Raw genomic sequence first — 23649 nt, 5'->3', positions numbered from 1 at the left:
CTTTAGCCCACTCTGCCACCCCAGTTCAGACATGGCCATATGCAAATCAGTCTGACCCTGTGCCTCATGGGAACAGTCCAGCCCGAACTGCCAAGCCATGTCTTCCCTGGACCGGAAACAAGCTTCCTAGGACCAGTTTCTGGCATTTCAGCCGTCTTCAGCCAGGCTTGCTTGAATCCAGTGGCAAAGTGAGCAAGGGACTCACGTCTGAGCATACCCTGCCAACTTATGGCGAACAAAGCAAAACCAAAGGAAATGATGGACGGAGTGTTGAACATTGCAAGCACTCACCCCCAGTCAACTGATCTGGGTTTAATCCATCACCGTTCTTTAGCCCACTCTGCCACCCCAGTTCAGACATGGCCATATGCAGGGGATGGAGTAGCCATAGGGATTCTCTGATCCCCACCGCGAAAATTGAGCTCCGTCTCCAATTTCGGCCATGTGGGCCTGGTCGGTGTCTGAGCTAGTGTCAAGAGGCGCCGGTCCGGCTCTGTATCGATTCAGGAATCACTGTGAGATCAGCACTGCCGATGGTTGTCGGTGGTGCCGGGAACAGCGCCACTGGAATGGTCCCCACAGGATGTCAAGAAGTTGTGGCTGGAGCCAATCTGGATCCACTATGGATCCTGAGGGTCAGCTGGTGCAGAGGACGGACCCGCTGGCGGAGTTCCTGTGGGAGTCTTTTCCGAACCCATGGGACCTGAAGGAGCCCCAGAGGGGTTTTACTGTTTTACTGCCCAAAAAATTAGACTCATGGCCTCATAAAATTTGCATAGTTGGGCAGAGGTCGCTCGGGCAAACTCGACGAAACTCAAAGCAGACCCATTGTCAGTCACCAGCTCCAAAGGTACAACCGGGGAGCAAGACCTAGTTCTGTGGAGTTGTTCTCTTGTGTCACCTGAACAATAGGAGCACTCAGAGAATTTGAAAAGCACTTCGACTTGTTGGACTTCTTAGTGTTAGCCTTACCTGAAGAAGTCCAGGATCATGACAAGTATCGACGCGAGCGACTCGGGGAGCAGTCCCGAGACCTCCCTTGCGAACCGGACTTGGAGTGTGATGAGCTTCCAAAGGCTTCATGGCTGGCTTGTGTATGGCCTTGGGGTTCATGGTCTTGCATTCCGTGCAGGTCGCAAAGTTGTTGTCCCGCTCCAGGCACCATAGTAACACCAATTCGGAGTCTGTCATAGACATGTATCTGTGCCAGGCACCATGAGGCGTGAAGCCAGTAGGTTTCTTTGGGACATCTCCGAAAAATAGTTAAAGAAACAAGGTGCATTACTCGACTTTGAGAAATGTAAAGAAAAAACAGTCAAAAAATGACTGTGGGGAGATCGTGTGGATCTGCGATGATGGCATGGAAATGAAAGAATCAAGCTCAGCGTGCTGCCAAATAGATACTGTGCCTGCGCGGACATTGCCAATGATGTTACGCGGATCCGAACGGCACCAACTACCTGCGCACGAGAGGATTCCTCAAACCTTTCTGAATCCAGTTTAACCGCCTGGGGGTTCAACTCAACTGTGGATCAATAGATCCAACTAACTTTTTTAACACCTTGATGACAGAAGACTCCAATGAGATCACCAATTGTTTATCCACAGCGGAGGACCCGTCCAAAATGCAAGATAGCTTTACAAAGATCTATGAGTTTATATCCTGCAGGCTCGTATCGAACAAACCCCTAAATGAGTGAGCCGTGCATCCATGGTTCAGTCCTAAATGCACTAGAGCACTCAAAGCCCTAAAACACGCCACTAATAAAATACCATGAGATACTACTGCCATATGGGAAGCATGGCATAAATTTAAGCTAGCCCTACAAGAAAAGAAACAGGTTATTCAAGCTAAAGTGTGGGAGGATCTAAATAAAGCAGCTGATCTGAAAGATACTAGACTCTTCTGGGACGTAGTCAACCGAACTTCTAGCATTGAGTGCCATGTTCCTGAGGCCGACTGGAACGCTCTCTTTTCCTTAATTTTTTTAATCCAGACAACAGAGTTGGTAGGTGTAGGAGAGTAGGGTCTGCTTTCTATGTTCACCCCCACTTTTTGCTTTTGCTTTACTGGTTTTCGACTTAGATGTGGCTGTGGGCCTGCTAATCAGACCCACAGCCCTGCTGTTCTCTCTCTAAATTAATACTATGTACTTTAGGTGCATAACCCATTTGGATAGGGTCACCTTATTGGCCCCTGTACAGTGTACCTTAGGTACCCAGGGCATAGGTGTATCCTAGGCCACCAGGGGCTGCAGCATGTATTATGCCACCCCTGGCCTGGCCTTCCATTATGACACAACTGGCTGATCACTCAGCTGGGGCAAGGTCGTGTAATCACCCCTTGCTTAGGTGTAGTATTCCTATACCTACATTATATATAGACACATGTGTACCTATCAGCCACTCCTATGGCAGGCCTTAACAATCCTGGAGGCAGAGTGCTTGGTAACATGTGAGATGGTGCTCTAGCATGAGCTGAGCCTGTCTGCAGCTTTCGGAACCATGTCCTTATAGCTGTTCTATGATATAGCCTACCATATACTCTTAAAGTGCCTTATAATCTTAAACGGTTATGGTAACTATGGTTTGGCTTTATCAAAACATGTTGTGTAAGGTGTCTAACACTTTGAAATAATACACCCATCCCATTTCTGATGATGAGGATATTATCCCTCCCTTCTAGAGGGAGAAGACATGTTGAAACCTACTTACCCGGTTAAAGTTAACCAGAGCCCCAGCATCACAAAATGGATGCTGCTGCCACGACACAAGTCTGACCTCCTGCTGCTGGGAGTGATCCCGGCAAGGGAGGCTTGGACAATAGGTTTCCTGCCTTGGGAGGTGCGAGCACCACCCCAGACAGGCCTTAGTGTATTGGGGCAGGGAGGGATGAAAGAAACGAGACACTGCCTAGGGCACACAAGGTGTCCCATGCATAGTCCAGTTCAAACCGGTGCTGGGGCACACCAGCCCCAGTCCTGGCGCGAAACTGGACAAAGGGAAGGGGGTGTAACCACCCCCCTCCCAGGTCCCACCCATAAGGCGTGACCTAGCAGGCAACCCAGCCCCCCAGATTAGTATAAGAGTGGTAGCTGGGCCCCGGGAGATTAGATTATCCTGAACCTGCAACTTGAACAGAAACTCTGGACCTTCGACATTCGACGAAAGAAGAAGACTGAAGAATCTCCCTTGTGGCCAAGGAGTGGCTACCCTATGCAAACAGGCACCATCAAGAGACTTACCCTTTGCTTTGCTAAAGTTCTACGAGGGACCGACTGCAGAGCCCGACCAGAGCCTTGACTTCCAGACTTCTCTGACCCTGATCCACATCCACAGCCGAGCTGAGATCCGTGGAGGCGACGAGAGACGTGGGACCGGCTACCTGGGAAAAGTGGAGTATCTTCCAGCGCAGCTTCTGAGGTACCCTCGAAGTTGTGCACCGGGGATTGAGAAGCCGCAACCCCAAGCACCATCTGCACCGAAGATCAGCCCCCCACACTCCACGAGTCCTGCGTGGGGCCCTTCTGCATTTTCCTGCTTGCCGCGTCTGTCCGGTTGCTTGCCCGTTGGCTAGCGGCCTTTGCGACGACACACCTTTGAATCTTCACTGCTGGTTTGGCTCCTCCAGACTGGCTCCCGCTCCTCTGCAAAAGAGAAGCACCCCAGACCTTCCTGGTCTGCACCAGAAGCAAGTCCTCCATTCTTCGTGGGTTCCGCTTGCCAAGGCTTGGTGAGTCCTAGTTCGACTTCGACGCCGCCGACAGCAAGAGCCTTCGTGGGACAGCTCGCCTCCTGGTCCTGGTCGTCCTCGACGTCTCCTGGTACCCGTGGCTGCTGCGACAAGCTTCACCTCTTCACCTGCAATCTTCATGACATCGCCTGGTTCCTTCCTGGTTCCACGTGGTCACTGGCTAGTGACCCAGACTCTGTCCCTTCTGCTTGCAGGTATCCTCTTCTTGATCCCAGCCTTGGGATCCACCGGACACTCTTCACTGACTGCCTGTCAGCAACTTTCCTTCAGGCATCCATAGAAGTCCACGACGAAACCCGACACAAGTTCACACCTATGCACCCGCAGCCTGTGGGCTAGGTAGCTTGGGTACTTCGGTGCTCACAAGGGTATTGACTATCCTAGGGTCTAGTTTCAGAGTCTCGACTTTCTAGCTATACCAGAAGTGTCCTAAAACTGCTTATTTCTAACTGCTAGTGATTCTATCGACTTTTACGCATTACGCGTGAGTGTTTCCACTCTGCACCTGAATCCCGTGGGCCTCCCACTTCCTAACTGTTGGTAGTGTAGAGTAGCCCCAGCGATTCCCTAGGCCTAGGCCTAGGCCTATTCTATTTCCGTGACTGTAGTCCTTATACCACTTCTTTAGTATATGGTTTGCGTGGCCCCTATGGCCTAACTGTATTACTTACCTGTGTGACTTAATGTATGCTTAAATAAGACTGTGTTGTACTTACCTCGAATCTCATAAAGAGTGCTGAGGGTTTGACTAGAATAAATACACTTTATTTTATATATATATCTGTTGTGGTGTCCTTTCATTTGGTATTCAAGAGATTATATATGGTATCACAGCTGGCTTCACATGCCATTCAGAGTTTAGCCTAAGACTGCTCTTGTCCATGCTACCACTAGGATAGCTGGTCTATAAGGTTGACTTTACAACCAATCACCATAAGGGTTGTTTGGACTGATATAAGGTGTACACTAGAACTAGTGACATCATACATCAGGCCAACTTCTCACATTGGTGAGCAGCGGTTGGGATCTGAGCTTGCTGTTGTAATACCATTGTAATCTTGAGATACTAAATTGAAAGATCACACAGATATTGTTTAGGTACATATAACATAGATTATAATACTTAAGTCCTACTGGACTTAGTTGTTGTAGGTTGAAGGGCCTAACACACCCTGACTACAACTACTAGAGAGGTTTAGTAGAAACAACTAGTGTAGGTAGGTGCACACACCACACCCTCACTAGATCATGTCTCTGGGAGGAGATCAAGGAGATTCTCTCTCAGGAGGGGCAGGTTTGAGAAAGATCCCCTCTAGATATGATACCCTAACTTTTCAGGAGATGAGACAATTGTGTACCTCCTTCAGCTAGTACAGATCCTAGAGGAATATGATGCTCTTAGGGCCTCACAGGCTGGTACCCTAGGTACAGGGGAGGGTCTACCCACTACAGATGAGTCAGATGGGACTTCAGATGAGGAGGTAGACAGCCAGGGCAAAGTAGGAAGACTTAGCCAGGCTAACCTAAGCTTACATGGGAGTCTGCATGGGGTCCCCCCATACAGACCCCCAAGTGGGCTTAACCAGAGAAACAGGAGAGACAGATCCCCTTCAAGGGAATCCATCCACTCCCATGTCTCTAGCATCTCTAATGCCTCTTCTCACAGGGGAATGACTTCCCCCCAGAGAAAGGAGCATGAAGCCAGAATGAGGGAAGCTAATCTAAGGATTGAGAGGGAAGAACTCGCCCTTGCCAAGGAGAAGCTTGCTCTGGCTAGAGAGCAAAAGTTAAGTGGGTTAGAACCCACTGGTGGCAGCAATATCCCTAAGGATAGAGACAGACACTATGATAATAGAAACCTGAGCAAGATTGTCCCTCCCTACAAGTGTGGGGAGGACATCCACAAATGGATAACTGCTTTGGAGAGGGCTTGCAAAGTACAGCAGGTACCCCAAAGTCAGTGGGCAGCTATCTTGTGGCTCTCCTTCTCTGAGAAAGGTAGAGACAAGCTCCTCACAGTTAGTGATGAGGATGCAGACAATTACACTGTCCTGAAGAGTGCTCTAATTGATGGGTTTGGCCTAACCACTGAACAATACAGGTTGTTGTTCAGGGATACCCAGAAGACACAGACTCAGGACTGGACTGACTTTGTAGATTGTGCCACTAAGGCTCTGGAAGGCTGGCTAGTGGGAAGTAAGGTTAAGGACTATACAGGATTGTATAATTTGATCATGAGAACAAATCCTTAACAACTGTCAAAACCAGCTACTGCATCAACACCTGATTGATTCTGATCTGACTTATCCCCAAGAATTAGGAAAGAAGGCAGATAGATGGGTCAGGACTAGAATTAACCCCTTCGATGCTGCGCAGATTCCGCCGCTGTGCTGGCGGAATCTTGCGCGGGCGTGGTCATGACGGAATGGTTCCGTCATGAGCACAGCTCAACCGTGGGTCATGACGGAACCATTCCGTCATGAGCACCGAAGGGGTTAAGCAGAAAAACCAGAACCAGGGCGGTGATCAGAAAAAGGCAGACCAGAAGGGTAATGATCAGAAACAAAAAGACCAGAAGTCTTCACCAGGCCCCCAAAAGGCTCAGGGGGAGGGTGGTCCCAAAAAGGATGAAAAGAAAGATGGCCAAAAGAAACCATGGTGCAACTATTGTAAGTCCAACTCACATTGATTTAGTGAGTGCACCAAAAAGGATAAGCCCCCAGCCACCATTGCCCCTAAGGCAACTGTACCCCTTAGTTCAGCTGTAAGTGGTGGTTCCCAGCAAAAGGGTGTAGTAGGGTTAACCCTGGGAACTGAGGAGGATTCTGGCCTAGTCAGGATACCTACTCAGGCTGTTCTGATCTGTGATGGGGACATAGCTTTGTCCTCTACTGTAGGCCCCAGTAACCTGGGCAAGTACAGACAGACTCCTTTTATCAATGATAGGATGACTCAGGCCTACAGGGACACTGGGGCTAGTGTCACAATGGTGACACCTGCCTTTGTGGACCCTGGACAGATCATACTAGGTGAGAAATACCTAGTGACCAACGCTAGCAATGCCACTACCTCCCATAGTGTGGCAATTCTTAACTTCTCCTGGGGAGGGGTAACTGGCCTCAAGAAAGTTGTTGTTAGTTCAGACCTTCCTGTAGAGTGTTTACTGGGCAATGATCTTGAAACTTCAGTTTGGTCTGAAGTGGAGTATAGGACCCATGCAGAAATGCTAGGGAGAGATGCACATGTCCTTGCTGCGACCAGGTCACAGGCCAAAAAGTGCACCACTGAACAAGTGCTGGATCCTGGAACTATGAACCAGTCACAAACCAAGAGAAAGAGCAGTAGGGTAAAGGCTGTGCCTTCCCCCCTGCCTCAGGCACTGGATCAGCCCTCACAGGAGGATGATTCTGAGAGCCCTGAAGGAACTGTCCTAGAAGAACTTGAACCTGATCAGGTTGAGTTTCTTGGGACAGGGGGACCTTCAAAGGTAGATCTGAGGCAGGCACAATTAGACTGCCCCTCTCTTGAACCCCTCAGACAGCAGGCTGCTGCTGAGGCTGCAGGGAATGCTCAAGGTACCCATAGAGTGTATTGGGATGAAGGGCTGCTGTATTCAGAGGCTAGAGACCCCAAGCCTGGTGCAGCCAGGAGGTTGGTCATACCACTGAAGTTCAGAGGCTTCCTTCTTACCTTGGCCCATGATATTCCCCTTGCAGGACACTTTGGCCAGAACAAGACTTGTGACAGGCTTGTCCCTCACTTTCACTGGCCTCATATGTCAGAAGATACCAAGGAGTTTTGTCGCTCCTGTGTCACCTGCCAAGCCAGTGGCAAATCAGGTGGCACCACAAAGGCCCCCCTCATACCACTACCTGTGGTGGGGGTTCCCATTTGAAAGAGTGGGCATAGATATTGTAGGACTAATGGACCCACAAACAGCATCTGGGCACAGATTCATACTGGTGATAGTGGACCATGCCACCAGGTATCCAGAAGCTATTCCCCTGAGGACCACAACAGCTCCTGTTGTGGCAAGGGCCCTGCTTGGAGTATTCTCCAGAGTGGGCTTTCCAAAGGAGGTCATTTCTGACAGAGGTGCCAACTTCATGTCAGGATATTTAACTGCAATGTGGAAGGAGTGTGGTGTGAACTACAAGTTCACCACACCCTATCACCCACAGTGCAATGGGCTTGTTGAGAGATTTAACAAGACCCTAAAGGGAATGATAAAAGGTTTACCAGACAAGCTTAGGCGAAGATGGGACATCCTTTTACCCTGCCTTCTGTTTGCTTACAGAGAGGTCCCACAAAAGGGGGTTGGCTACAGCCCTTTTGAGCTTTTGTTTGGGCATCCTGTAAGAGGACCCCTATGTTTAGTAAGGGAAGGATGGGAGAGACCTCTCAGACAACCCAAACTTGATATAGTGGATTATGTACTTGGTCTCCGCTCCAGGATGGCAGAGTATATGAAGAAGGCTTCTAAAAACCTTGAGGCAAGCCAAGAACTCCAAAAAGCTTGGCATGACCAAAAGGCTGTGCTGACTGTTTACCAGCCAGGGCAGAAAGTGTGGGTGTTGGAGCCAGTGGCCCCAGCAGCACTTCAAGACAAATGGTCTGGACCCCACACTATTGTTGAGAAAAAGGGAGAAGTCACCTACTTGGTGGACCTTGGGACTCCCAGAAGCCCCCACAGGGTGCTTCATGTCAACAGATTGAAGGCATATGTTGACAGGGCAGACATGGGCTTACTCATGGCTACAGATGAGGGGCAGGAGGAAGAGAGTGACCCTCTCCCAGACCTGTTGACTCAGAACCCTGATGATGGTTCAGTTGATGGTGTAGTCTTTTCTGACAGCCTCACTGTCCATCAGCAACAGGACTGCAGACAAGTTCTGCAGTCCTACAGACATAGGTTCTCTCTGACCCCAAGTCAGACAAACTGGTGCACCCATGAGGTGGACACTGGTGACAGTCTGCCTGTGAAGAGTAAAATCTACAGGCAACCTGACCATGTCAGGGACTGCATAAAAGTTGAGGTACAAAAGATGTTGGAGCTGGGAGTCATTGAACCTTCAGAGAGCCCTTGGGCTAGTCCTGTAGTTCTTGTGCCAAAACCTCACCCCCAAGATGGTAAGAGAGAGATGAGGTTTTGCGTGGTTACAGAGGTCTCGAAGCTGTCACTAGGACAGATGCCCACCCAATACCTAGGGCAGATGAGCTCATTGACAGACTGGCAGCTGCTACGTTTTTGAGCACATTTGACCTGACAGCAGGCTACTGGCAAATCAGACTAGCTGAGAATGCAAAGGCCAAAACTGCTTTCTCGACCCCAGGAGGACATTATCAATTTGTGGTAATGCCCTTTGGCTTGAAGAATGCACCTGCCACTTTCCAAAGGTTGGTGAATCAAGTCCTTACAGGCCTGGAGGACTACTGTGCAGCTTATCTTGATGATATTGCTGTCTTTAGCTCCACCTCGGAGGATCACCTGGTCCACCTGAGGAATGTTTTAGAGGCCCTGCAAAAGGCAGGCCTCACTATCAAGGCCACTAAGTGCCAGATAGGGCAGAGCAAGGTTGTGTACCTGGGCCACCTAGTTGGTGGGGGTCAGGTTCAACCACTGGAGAGCAAGATCCAGACCATAAAGGACTGGACTCCTCCAACTACCCAGACTCAGGTCAGAGCGTTCTTGGGCCTGGCTGGGTACTACAGAAAGTTTGTTAAGAACTATGGGTCCATTGTGACACCACTTAATGACTTGACCTCCAAGAAAATGCCAAAGAAAGTTCAGTGGACAGTAAGCTGTCAAAAAGCATTTGATGACCTGAAGCAGGCCATGTGCAGTGCACCTATTCTGAAAAGTCCAGACTACTCCAAAGAGTTTATTGTCCAGACAGATGCTTCTGAGTTGGGTGTGGGAGCTGTTCTTTCGCAACTTAATATAGATGGTCAAGACCAGCCCATTGCTTTTATAAGTAGAAGGCTGACCCCTAGAGAGAAACGTTGGTCAGCTATTGAGAGAAAGGCCTTTGCTGTGGTTTGGGCCCTGAAGAAGCTGAGGCCATACTTGTTTGCCACTCACTTCAAGATTCAGACAGACCATAAGCCCCTCTTGTGGCTAAATCAGATGAAGGGTGAAAATCCCAAACTTCTTAGGTGGTCCATTTCCCTACAGGGGATGGACTTCACAGTGGAACATAGACCTAGGACTGACCATGCCAATGCAGATGGACTCTCCAGATATTTCCACTTAGAACATGAAGACTCAACTGGTCAAGGTTAGTTTAATGTCCCTAAGTTTTTTTGGGGGGGTTGTGTAGGAGATTAGGGTCTGCTTTCTATGTTCACCCCTACTTTTTGCTTTTGCTTTACTGGTTTTCGACTTAGATGTGGCTGTGGGCCTGCTAATCAGACCCACAGCCCTGCTGTTCTCTCTCTAAATTAATATTATGTACTTTAGGTGCATAACCCATTTGGATAGGGTCACCTTATTGGCCCCTGTACAGTGTACCTTAGGTACCCAGGGCATAGGTGTATCCTAGGCTACCAGGGGCTGCAGCATGTATTATGCCACCCCTGGCCTGGCCTTCCATTATGACACAATTGGCTGATCACTCAGCTGGGGCAAGGTCGTGTAATCAGCCCTTGCTTAGGTGTAGTATTCCTATACCTACCTTATATATAGACACATGTGTACCTATCAGCCACTCCTATGGCAGGCCTTAACAATCCTGGAGGCAGAGTGCTTAGTAACATGTGAGATGGTGCTCTAGCATGAGCTGAGCCTGTCTGCAGCTTTCGGAACCATGTCCTTATAGCTGTTCTATACTCTTAAAGTGCCTTATAATCTTAAACGGTTATGGTAACTATGGTTTGGCTTTATCAAAACATGTCGTGTAAGGTGTCTAACACTTTGGAATAATACCCCCATCCCATTTCTGGTGATGAGGATATTATCCCTCCCTTCTAGAGGGAGAAGACATGTTGAAACCTACTTACCCGGTTAAAGTTAACCAGAGCCCCAGCATCACAAAATGGATGCTGCTGCCACGACACAAGTCTGACCTCCTGCTGCTGGGAGTGATCCCGGCAAGGGAGGCTTGGACAATAGGTTTCCTGCCTTGGGAGGTGCGAGCACCACCCCAGACAGGCCTTAGTGTATTGGGGCAGGGAGGGATGAAAGAAACGAGACACTGCCTGGGGCACACAAGGTGTCCCATGCATAGTCCAGTTCAAACCGGTGCTGGGGCACACCAGCCCCAGTCCTGGCGCGAAACTGGACAAAGGGAAGGGGGTGTAACCACCCCCCTCCCAGGTCCCACCCATAAGGCGTGACCTAGCAGGCAACCCAGCCCCCCAGATTAGTATAAGAGTGGTAGCTGGGCCCCAGGAGAGTAGATTATCCTGAACCTGCAACTTGAACAGAAACTCTGGACCTTCGACATTCGACGAAAGAAGAAGACTGAAGAATCTCCCTTGTGGCCAAGGAGTGGCTACCCTGTGCAAACAGGCACCATCAAGAGACTTACCCTTTGCTTTGCTAAAGTTCTACGAGGGACCGACTGCAGAGCCCGACCAGAGCCTTGACTTCCAGACTTCTCCGACCCGGATCCATATCCACAGCCGAGCTGAGATCCGTGGAGGCGACGAGAGACGTGGGACCGGCTACCTGGGAAAAGTGGCGAGTATCTTCCAGCGCAGCTTCTGAGGTACCCTCGAAGTTGTGCACCGGGGATTGAGAAGCCGCAACCCCAAGCACCATCTGCACCGAAGATCAGCCCCCCACACTCCACGAGTCCTGCGTGGGGCCCTTCTGCATTTTCCTGCTTGCCGCGTCTGTCCGGTTGCTTGCCCGTTGGCTAGCGGCCTTTGCGACGACACACCTTTGAATCTTCACTGCTGGTTTGGCTCCTCCAGACTCGCTCCCGCTCCTCTGCAAAAGAGAAGCACCCCAGACCTTCCTGGTCTGCACCAGAAGCAAGTCCTCCATTCTTCGTGGGTCCCGCTTGCCAAGGCTTGGTGAGTCCTAGTTCGACTTCGACGCCGCCGACAGCAAGAACATTCGTGGGACAGCTCGCCTCCTGGTCCTGGTCGTCCTCGACGTCTCCGGGTACCCGTGGCTGCTGCGACAAGCTTCACCTCTTCACCTGCAATCTTCACGACATCGCCTGGTTCCTTCCTGGTTCCACGTGGTCACTGGCTAGTGACCTTGACTCTGTCCCTTCTGCTTGCAGGTATCCTCTCTTCTTGATCCCAGCCTTGGGATCCACCGGACACTCTTCACTGACTGCCTGTCAGCAACTTTCCTTCAGGCATCCATAGAAGTCCACGACGAAACCCGACGCAAGTTCACACCTATGCACCCGCAGCCCGTGGGCTAGATAACTTGGGTACTTCGGTGCTCACGAGGGTAGTAACTATCCTAGGGTCTAGTTTCCGAGTCTCGACTTCCTAGTTGCTTCAGAAGTGGCCTAAAACTGTTTATTTCGGAACTGTACTTTTTCTATCGACTATACGCATTACGCGTGAGTGTTTCCACTCTGCACCTGAATCCCGTGGGCCTCCCACTTCCTAACTGTTGGTGGTGTAGTGTAGCCCCAGCGATTCCCTAGGCCTAGGCCCATTCCATTTCCGTGACAGTGGTCCTTATACCACTTCCTTAGTATATGGTTTGCGTGGCCCCTAGGGCCTAACTATTACTTACCTGTGTGACTTAATGTATGCTTGAATAAGACTGTGTTGTACTTACCTCGAATCTCATAAAGAGTGCTGAGGGTATGACTAGAATAAATACACTTTATTTTATATATATATCTGTTGTGGTGTCCTTTCATTTGGTATTCAAGGGATTATATATGGTATCACAGCTGGCTTCACATGCCATTCAGAGTTTAGCCTAAGACTGCTCTTGTCCATGCTACCGCTAGGATAGCTGGTCTATAAGGTTGACTTTACAACCAATCACCATAAGGGTTGTTTGGACTGATATAAGGTGTACACTAGAACTAGTGACATCACACATCAGGCCAACTTCTCACAGTAGGTCCCTAAACAAAAACATGCCCGATCACCACCCTATTACGAGGAGTGGCTAATTGATCTTGTAGACTTAGCTGCAGTCAAAAAAAGCTATTATGAGTGCTGCAAATGGCTAAGCCCGGGGCATGACCGGGTCCCAGTTTATCTTTTTAAAAACAATGGTAAATTCTGGGCTCCTCTGGTCACAAATGTATTTAGGCCTGTAGTGAAAGGTGACCTTATAGATTCATGGAGAAAAGCCATCATTGTACCCAACTATAAAAAAAGAAAAAAGGGGACCGCAACTGTCCGGCATGTTATCGCCCAATCTCATTGATTGATTCCACTTTCAAGATCCTGGGGAGGGTAATCTTGGGAAAATTGGAGGACTGGGCAGAGGCTAGCTCTTCCACCCCCTTCCCCCGCCCAGTAGGATTTCCGTCAAGGCCTAGGAACTGTATAACAAACCCTTAACCAAACTCTCACCATAGGCAAATATGCCAAAGTCAGGAGAGGGGCCATACATATGGCATTTATGTACCTCTCCAGTGCTTTTGAACTTGTAGATAGGAGCATATTATGAGACCTGATGGAGCAGGCGGGTATTGACCCCCATCTAGTGGATCTGGTAAAACACATACATTGGCACTCCACAATGAGGGTGCGCTTTACACTGAATGGGGACTGTACAGCCCCAATAAATGTGACTAGAGGGGTCAGACAGGGTTGCATATTAGCGCCTTTCCTTTTTTTATTATACATCAATTCCCTAAACACCACTTTAAGGGCTTGTTGTGACGATGTTCCCAGGATTGGCATGCAGGCAGTCCCTGTGCTCCTCAATGCGGATGACGCGGTTCTTTTAGGTCTGACCGCAAATGCCCTCCAAAGGCTTTTGAACAAGTTTAGTGATTTTATGCTGAGATTAAAACTTAAGGTAAATCAGTCAAAATCTTCTATCATGACCTGTGGTCCAAAACACACTAAGTCAAAAACTTTTTTATTGGGGGGGGGGGCGGGCACAAATTGAAAAAGTTCCTTTTTTCAACTACCTTGGTATTTTATTGGAGGCAAATGGATCATGGGACAGGTTACTTATCCACAGGGCTCAAAAGATGTGTGCAGCTGAAGATGCAATATTCAGATTTGAAAAAAGGTTAGGCCACAAGCCGGTATACGAAATGGTCTAACTTTATAAAAGCAAGTGCCTATGGGTGGGCACTTATGGAGCCGGAGTCTGGGGTTGTACTACCTGCACATAACTTCAATTAGTCAAAAATAGGTTTTTGTGCAGGCTTCTGGCCATTCCTAAATCATCCTCCAGTCTTATTTCACATTTGGAACTGGTTATAGGGTTCAATGGCGGACTGGATCTCCATGGCACCCCTTCTATTATGGATAAGCTATGGAGCTCCCCGAATCAGACTTCTCGTGGAAGGTCTTACTAGACTGTTTAAAATTAGATAACATGACTGCTATGGGTATTGTCATCTCTTTGAGTCACCGCAAAGTATAACACCTGATCTTAAAATGGAAGTCAAGAAGAGCTATGAAACTTACAAAGATGGAGTTAGAGTAGAAAAATCTCTTGATATGACCACAGTTACAAAATATATATGCAGATATCCACATCATCTGATATGGAGACTTATCTGATCTGGATAGTAAACCCAGAGCACATATTTTATCTCACTAGATTTAGACTTAGTATAGTCCACTTCCTTGTGGCTTTCCCAATAGTGGGCTCCTGGTTTCTCTCCGTTCCACACTGCCCCTGGGACTGTGTTACTGTTCAATCAACTGTTCATTTTATGCTCTTTTGTACTTTATATGACTCCCTTAGATTTCGCTTTTTACGCCCAGCCCTACTACATAAGCACTTTAATTCTTACAAATAGGGTTTGATCTATCTACAAAACGTAGAATCACTCGATGTTTGCACTGCAGTTCTCAGTTATATCACTGCTGCGATCAAATTGAGAAGACTATGCATTTTAATGATCATCTGTTTTATGATGCTTTTAGAGTCTTATTTATATTTTATGAAGATGTAAATGTTTTATCCTGTGCTTTTATGGTCCTATAATGACCTAATTAAGATGAATTTGAATTTGACCGCTTGGTTAATGTTCTAAGGTAAGGAATCTGCAGCTAGAAGTCTTAATCAGGTTATATAAATTATGCAAAAGTACTTAGTTTAAATAAAGGATTGTAGGATAATCCTCAAGTTATTCTTTAATGATGTTCACAGTCAGGCTCTCCGTAGCCCTAGAAAGGAAGTGATCTAGAGGACATATCAATAGATCCCTGTTTATTTCAAGAAGAGTAAAGCCTTTTTCCCTGTCTCAGGTAAAGTCTATGGTTGTTCGCCCATGGAAAATATACACAGGGGCCACGCACCAAAGTGTATGCCTAGATAAAAAGGAGTGTGTTTATTTTAGATTGTATCTGTTTATTACTAATAAATTAATACAATAGAAATATGCACCCAAAGTAATGACTGTTTTCCAGGGAATAACATAAGCTTCATAAATCATTCCTGGACAGGCATGCCAGCCCAATCTAACTTGAACACATTAGGGTTGTGCTTCTCGTTTGATGCCTTAGTTGTGCTGTGTCTTATTAGCATCATCTGAGGGCGACAACGTAGAAGAAGAGGATGATAACGAGGAACAAAGTGAGATCCTTATGGACTTAGGAGAGCAGTCTGAAGATGAGGAGAAGTCAGCGGAGCACCCTAAGACTGACACCAGTCACCACCGTGATACAGACAAAGGCCAGGTGTCAGAGGAGTCCGGGTGTGGAAATAAACTCATCAACGAGGAAGAGAAGAAGAAAGGCCTGGTGTCCTTCCTGGTCTACAAGGCATACTGCAGTGCAATGGGCACACCTTTGGCATATGCGATACTGTGCTTTTTCCTATTTACGCAAGGTAACTCAAGACTCTTATTCTGAGTACTTCTCAATCTGCAGCTGAAATTTGTTGGCATTGAAGTGTTAGCTGATTGCATTATCCGAAATGCTAAAATATGTCCTATTTGTGTGAAGACAGATGTGTGCTGAGCTGACAATTATACCTATTCTGCCAACGTACAATTTCGCTAGGCCCTGTGGACATATTTATATAAGATTTGTTACTAATAAACTGGTGGTATTTCCGTGTAAACAACTTTTGACAAACTCTTTTTTAGCTCGTCTGCTGACATTTTGTCTGCAGTGAAATACAGAGAGTGGGTTTTAGGTCAGCCCCTTGCTCATGATTGAATGCCTTTATTGTCTACCTCAATGCTCCTGGTTCAGTGTTTTCTTTTCTCCCTAGTCTTGTTTTTGACCCCATATCTCCCTAACCCTGAAACAATTCCCCAGAGCGTAGCTTCTATACCATCGTATGAATTAATTGTATCCTTCCAATGACATGTTAAATGTTGGAGACTTGTAAAGCGCACAGCTACCCCAGCAACGGGGCGTCCCGGCGCTGTAGACCGCTGGGGAACCCGTCCTGGTTATCCCTGTGAGATGGTCCCTTTCTAGGTATCTCCAGGGTGAAACCAGGCATCCCCGGCGTCTGTGGGGGGCCGTTGTAGAGATGAGGCAAGCTTAATGCCCAGAGTTGCCGAGTGTGTTCCTGGTTAGAGTAGGTACCGAGGCGAGAATTATCGAGTCCGTTTTGACCCTGGTCCACGACCCTGCCGCGTCGGGAATTGAACCCTGGTCCCTGGCCGATTCTCAGCTTACGGGTCTGCCGCCTCTAACTAGTGAGCCACACCTCTCCACCATCCGGGAAATATTTTCCATTTGTGTTTAGCAGTCCACAAGAGTGCATCGCTTTCCTCTCTTTCTTCCTCATCCGCCTTCTTCCTGCTTCCCGCCTCCTCATTGCCTGCTTGTCATTTGCTCTCCTTCCCCTCCTCTTCCTGCTTCATTTTTTCCAATTACTTCGATGGTCCCTCAGCTGTTCACTGCTACCAGGCCGCTCACTTCTTCGCTCGTCGGTTGCTCACTTTCCATATCACTTTGGTTGCTCACTTTCCATATCACTCCCCACCCCTTTCTCTCCCTGCTTTATTTTTATTATATTTTGTTTTGCAAGGATCTGGCAGCTGTACACTGTTATTGGCTGCCTGCTTCTGTCTATATAAGCAGAATCCTCCCTCAAACTTTATTTCTTGATTTGCTATTCCAAAATAACCTTACACCATCTTGGAACGATAAATTAAGAAAAAAGTGTTGCAAAAAAAAAAAAAAAATTAGATGATACCTTCTTAGTGTCTGTGCGCATTTGCAGTCATCCATGACCACCTTGGAGTGATTTTATTATACTTTAGAAAACAAAACATTTCAATATGTCTACAAGAGTGTGTGGGGCATGGGCAGATATGAAATGGTATGTAATACTACTTGAGCAAAAATATTCGTAGCTGGCTGTCCTTCCATGCGCATGTTTACACACCCACAAGCGACCATGTTTGAATGGTTTAGACCATAAACTATGGCAAAGCTAACAAGCATTGGGGAAGCCAAAAACGCTGCGCTTGTGTTTGAATCGCCAAACTTGTTGTCATTGCCTAAACTTGATGCAACTTTTACAGCAATGTTTTCAATGTGTGCTGCCACATAAATTATAAAACTTGTTTGCATTTCCATTATTTCTCACACGGGTTTGAAAGTGCTGAAGGCAACATTTTGCAGCAGGGTGGCTTGGGATTAGCCACAACATTGTACGTGTTGACAATTCGGACAAGGTGTCCAAAAGCTTAACTCACAACTACTCTACTGTTGTAAAATGTATTGAACAATAGGGAGGAGAGTTTCTTATAAGTGAGAAAAAGTAGGCAGACTACAATCTTATGCAATAAAATGCATCACTATTGATCGTCTTGGGTGCTGGCCAGGTCTGAGTGAAAGTTCTTCTGCTTTCTTTCCCATTGTTAATGATTTAGACCTCAGCAGGGATCAACAATTTAAAGTAAATATATATACCAAATAATTTATAAAACATTTCCATTTACCATTTGTAAACTTTATTTCGATCAAAAGATCATAAAAGTTGCATTAAATACATTTAAAATACATTTAGACAGCTGATAAAAACATCAAAAAGTTGATTTAAAATAGGCCAGGACAAAATATAGATAGCAGCATAAGATTATTTAAAACTAAGGCGCTTAATCCACATTGCATGTAAAAAACGTGAAACAGCAAACACTACAAGAGTGCTTGTATCACTGGCTAGGATGCGATAGGCTTCAGTACATCTTGTAAATCCTAGACTCCTACATAGAGGGATGAGCCAATATTTCCTGGGAGCTCTATATGCAACACAGAGAAACAATACATGGATTAATGTCTCGGTCGACCTTGCACAGGCTGGGCAGATTGTTTCTGTTCGTTTGGACCAGTTCTTAGTAAAGTCCCTAAGTGGTAATGTGCCATACCTGAATTGGATGTATAGTTTCCTTGCCAAAGGTGGGTGTAATTCATTCAGGAATAGCTCGAAGCTATACTGGTCTTTGATTGATAGAAACTGTCTTGAAAGACTGCCAAGAGTTTCATTTCCTTGTAATACACTTAGCCTGTACTGTCTATATGCCTGAACCAGTTTTACACGAGGAAGCATCAAAGAAAATGCCTCAGGATTAGTCCAGAGTTCAGGCAAACCAATCCTGAAGCACATTTCCTTGATATATACAAGCCAGGGAAACTTCTTAGAAGTGCTAAGTGCTATTATTGAACTAATGATAGGTAAAGGGTAAGCCCAATAAACCCTTGAGGGCTTAGGCGGATGAATTGGTATAGTGAGGTTGCCAACAAGGGATTTTGTTTGTGGTCACTTAGTTCAATTTCTTTATAGTTAAGTTTTGAAGTGTATTTTAAACAAATTATAAACGGACTATAAATGTTATCAAAAAACTATTTGTAGACAAAAGGTACACACACGGGATTTGTTTTTGTGAATAAAACACAAGTCTTTTTATATAAATCAAAATCAGAAAGGGAGTACAAAAAGAACAATAAATTTCAAGCAATACAGCATGAAAGATGGGTTAACTCAAATCCACATTTCATCAAATAACATCTATTTCTAAATGATTTTAACAGAGACTAATTTCAAAAATGAAAAGAAATCAACTGTGTTTATCTAATGGTGTGGAATTAGATGATGGAGTCGACGTTTCGGTCTTGGTGGCAGAAGTCCGTTAGACCATCTTCAGGACAGTTAGTAATTGCATAATAAAACCCTTTGTGGGTTCAGAGAATCACACGTAGCTTGTTTTTTGTGTTTGTTTGTTATTGTCAAGGCGTATTAGTTGATTTTATAGCCTAATGGTTGACAAACTTTCTCCTACCACAGCGTTCCCGACTGTGGCGGATTTTTTCGAGCCCAAACGACAATTGGAAATTACAAAGCTCTGGAACAAGAAAACAGAACGAACGAGGATTTCTCCCGTTTAATCTCCTGGTAGGAGAAAGTTTGTCAACCATTAGGCTATAAAATCAACTAATACGCCTTGACAATAACAAACAAACACAAAAAACAAGCTACGTGTGATTCTCTGAACCCACAAAGGGTTTTATTATGCAATTACTAACTGTCCTGAAGATGGTCTAACGGACTTCTGCCACCAAGACCGAAACGTCGACTCCATCATCTAATTCCACACCATTAGATAAACACAGTTGATTTCTTTTCATTTTTGAAATTAGTCTCTGTTAAAATCATTTGGAAATAGATGTTATTTGATGAAATGTGGATTTGAGTTAACCCATCTTTCATGCTGTATTGCTTGAAATTTATTGTTCTTTTTGTACTCCCTTTCTGATTTTGATTTATATAAAAAGACTTGTGTTTTATTCACAAAAACAAATCCCGTGTGTGTACCTTTTGTCTACAAATAGTTTTTTGATAACATTTATAGTCCGTGTATAATTTGTTTAAAATACACTTCAAAACTTAACTATAAAGAAATTGAACTAAGTGACCACAAACAAAATCCCTTGTTGGCAACCTCACTATACCAATTATTGAACTAAGGTCACGACAATAGGATCTTAGCTCCTCAGTGAGCCAAACTCTTCGCCAATATGTTAAGGGACGTAAGCCTGCTTCTTCATCTATTGGTCGAATTGCCAAATCAAAGCGTAGTGGTATTAAAGGAGTGCTTTGCGGTAAACCCAATAAGAGTCTAATAAACTTGTTCTCTATTAGAGAAAGGCTTTTCATCTGGGAATGGCCCCACAGTTCTGCTCCATAAAAAGCTGCGTTTCTTACTTGCACTTTATAAATTTCTGCAGCAGGGCCTGGAGCCCTGTATGTAGTATATTTGGAGGTTCTTAGTATTGCACCAGATAATTGGGCAAGCCGCATGCCTGCTTTGTCTAGTTGGGGAGCCCAGGAAAAAGACTCGGAGAGTGTAATTCCTAGATATTCGAATAGTGAGACCCTTTCTAGGGTTGTTCCGTTGAGTGTGGGATTAGGTCGAGTTGATTTAGCTGGATTAAAAACCATATATTTGGTTTTCGAAATGTTTATTTCAAGCCCATGGACTATGCAAAATGCTGAGAAGCTATCTAAAACACGTTGAACACCCATCGGGGATTTGGATAGCAGTAGGGTGTCATCTGCAAAAAGCATGACTGGAACCTTTCTACCATTAAGTCTAGGGGAGTCACCGCTGTCCGTCTTGTTAATATGAGTTATCAGAGCATTAACATATAGACAGAACAGGGTGGGGGCTAGTACGCATCCCTGCCTGACTCCTCTATCGACTGGAAAGCGCGCAGTTAGTTGGCCTGCCTTACCATATCTGACCTGCGCATAATTACCAGTGTGCAGTCTAATGATTGTAGCTAATAAGTCCAATGGGACTCCCATCTCATGTAATACAGCCCAAAGTTTAGCCCTTGGAACCATATCAAAGGCTGCTTTCAGGTCGACAAATATCAGATAGAGACTGCCACCCTCCACTGATACTGTCTTCCAGAATAGTAATTGCAGCCTTAGAAGTTGGTCCACAGTTGATACCCTTTTCCTAAATCCTGCCTGTAGATCACTCAAGATGTTCATCTCTTCCATCCATAAATGCAGACGGTTAAGTAGTATTCTGGCAAACAACTTTTGTGCAACATCTATTAGGCTAATTGGCCGGTAGTTTACAGGAAGCAATGGTGATCCTTTTTTAAATATGGGAAATATTTCGGCTCCTAGCCATGTGTCTGGGATACTCATGCCTTTCATGATGGCATTAAATAGGGTCCATAAATATGGTACCCATATTGAGGGTTCTTCTTTGTATAGGTCCCCAGGGATTTTATCAAGGCCGGGTGCTTTAGACATGGAAAGACTTTTAATGGCACCCTCTACTTCTAAGGCCGTTATTTCCTTGACGGATTCGAATTGGACTAACTGGAGAGAACCCTCCACAGCAATCAAGTCATCTCCAGTAGAATACAGAGACTTGAAATGGGCTTCCCAGACAGATGCTGCAATATTGGGGAGAATCAGGGATCGTTCGTCCTTATTGCCGGTGTTGGAGACAATTTTCCAAAATCCCCTTATATCCTTATTGGAAAGAGCTATTTTAAGGGCCTCCCATTTTTCAAGTTCCCAGGTTTTTTTTGCCTTTTTAATAGTCTCGTTATAGAGCTTCCTAGAGGACTTCAATGCAACCTTATTTTTTGTTTTAATTGCATTAATAAGAACGGTTTTAGCCTGTCTGCATGCTTTAGTATACCACGAATTAGAAAAATGTTTTGGCCTAGATTTACTTATGGAAGGGTTAAAGAAGGTTTTTAGAGCCAAAGTGAGGTGCAGATAGATAGATTCTACCGCTTGTAAGTCCCAAACACTCGGAAATGGGGTGAATAGCCTTTCTGTTTCAAGAAGCGCTGGAAGGATCAACCCATAGAGTTCTAGCATTTTGTCCGGTGCGCGTTTTACTAAGTCCCATCTAATTCTTCTTTTATTGTTGTCCAGAAAGAGGTGCTGGTCAGCCGTAAGGCCAGTAGTGGAAGATACTTGAGGGACAGGAATTAATAGCTCAAGCAACAACGCATCATGATCACTGTCAAATCGAGAGATGACAGAAAAATCAACAATGCTATTCCAGAAAGATACCTCCACCAAAATATAATCTATTAGGGAAGAGTAGGTATCCCTTTTAAAGGTAGGTTTCCCCGGCTGGTCTGATTTTAGGCAGCCATTACAGGCCCTCAATGAATGCATAAGAACAAATGCATTAATTTGCATAACTAATGAAGTCCATGCCTTTACCTTCTGAATTTGGGGATCTGGTATTAGATTACAGGTGTCTTCCGCGTTATCTAGTGTATATGGGAGGTCAGCAAGCGGTTCATATTGACAATTAAAATCACCCGCAATTATTAGTCTATCATGTTTGGGTAGATCTAGTATACAAGTAGATAGTAAATCAAAAATCGGAGATTCTTGAGAAAGACTTGTTGGACGTGAATAAACATTGATAAGAATTAAATTAAAATTAGGTTTAAAAGAGAGGACCAGACCTTGGAGATCCAATGAGGAAAAGTGTAGTTCAGAAATAGTGCAATCTAAGTAAGTCGCAACCCATAGAGAGAGCCCTCCATAGGGTCTGCCCCTTTTCCCCTTGGTTGCTACTACATTAAAAACCGAAAACCCTGGGAACAATGTAGGCACAAGTGACCAAGTCTCCTGGAACAATACAACATCACATTCTGATATAAACTTGGACCACTCTGGGTTGTCTATCTTTGAATTTATACCAGCAATGTTCCAAGATAGAATCCTGATTTTAAGGTCTGAGGAAGGGGCTATAATAATTTGGGATTTAGTACGAGGAGTCTCCACTTTGGGTGCGATAATGGTTTCCTCCCTTAAGGCTGGTTCATTAAAACTAGACAATGCACAGTAAGTTGACAAATGGGTTAGACTGGATAGGTTAAAACAGGATCCACTAGCATTAGCATTTTCTTTCATGTGCTTAATAGGGATTTGCGTTGAAGGTGAAGGGTTGCTCCGTAGTCAGTCACACTCTTCTAGATTGGAAAATACTTCGAATCTATTGGAGAGTGGTATCGTATTACCACAAGATGAATTAGCTGTGGTTAAAGCACTAGGCTGTGCTATGGAGCTGTTTACCCTAGCTAAGCTTGTGTTTTTAAATTGACGTTTGTTATAAAAATAATCAGATGTTAAAGGCACTATTTCATATGATCTCCTTTGTGGGGGGGAAAAAATTCCTAAGGAGAACAGGCAAAACATTAGTGTTCGAAAAGTGTACAATCACACAGTCCCCTTTTAGCTTCTTTTCCTGGGTGCCCACCCAATGAACTCTTCTCGCCATTATGATCTAGTTTACAAGCGATTGGCATACCCAGTCAGGAGCATTAAGATTCGACGCAATCCAGTGTGCACATTTGTCCATTAAAGGGATAGTAGACTCTCTTTGGTTAGCTACTAGCGGGGGTACCTGTGCCAAGACCAACACCAGGGGAGCTGCTAAAGGAGATAGATGGAACGTTGGTTGCACTTGTGGTGTATTCTTCGTTGTGGATGTAGCTTTGATTATTTTCGACTGATCTGATGAACAGGGCCCTTCTGTTCTACATTGGGGAGCATTAGGTTGTTGTGAGCTCCTCGTGGTTTCTGTATGCTCTACGGATAGAGCTATTGTAGTCGGAAGTTGAGCAGCCTGTATCCCTGACATAGGAGAGTTTCCTGCTATGATTGGCTGAGGACCGTGTGAGAGACCGTCGGATATATGATTATCCCGAGCTTGTACAGAAAAGTTGTCAAATTGGGACTCCAACTTGGAGATCCTTGCTTCAATGCTAGCCAGTTTATCAATTATCGGATCTATAATAGAGTCCAATTTCCTAAG

General features: G+C 45.6%; 1 pseudogene across 1 annotated transcript in view; it reads left to right on the top strand.

The window, feature by feature from the left end:
• The window catches only part of LOC146816444 (ATP-binding cassette sub-family C member 10-like), an 839384-nt pseudogene that overhangs the window by 369056 nt on the left and 446679 nt on the right, over positions 1-23649 (top strand). Inside the window, exon 11 of the transcript XR_014962842.1 lies at positions 15399-15704. The product of XR_014962842.1 is annotated as an ATP-binding cassette sub-family C member 10-like (transcript). The remainder of the gene's footprint in view (positions 1-15398; positions 15705-23649) is intronic.

Source organism: Triturus cristatus, chromosome 6, assembly GCF_964204655.1.
Source record: "Triturus cristatus chromosome 6, aTriCri1.1, whole genome shotgun sequence".
Classification (NCBI taxonomy): domain Eukaryota; kingdom Metazoa; phylum Chordata; class Amphibia; order Caudata; family Salamandridae; genus Triturus; species Triturus cristatus.
Note: the sequence above shows the minus strand (reverse complement) of the source record. Positions and strands in the feature narration are given on the sequence as shown.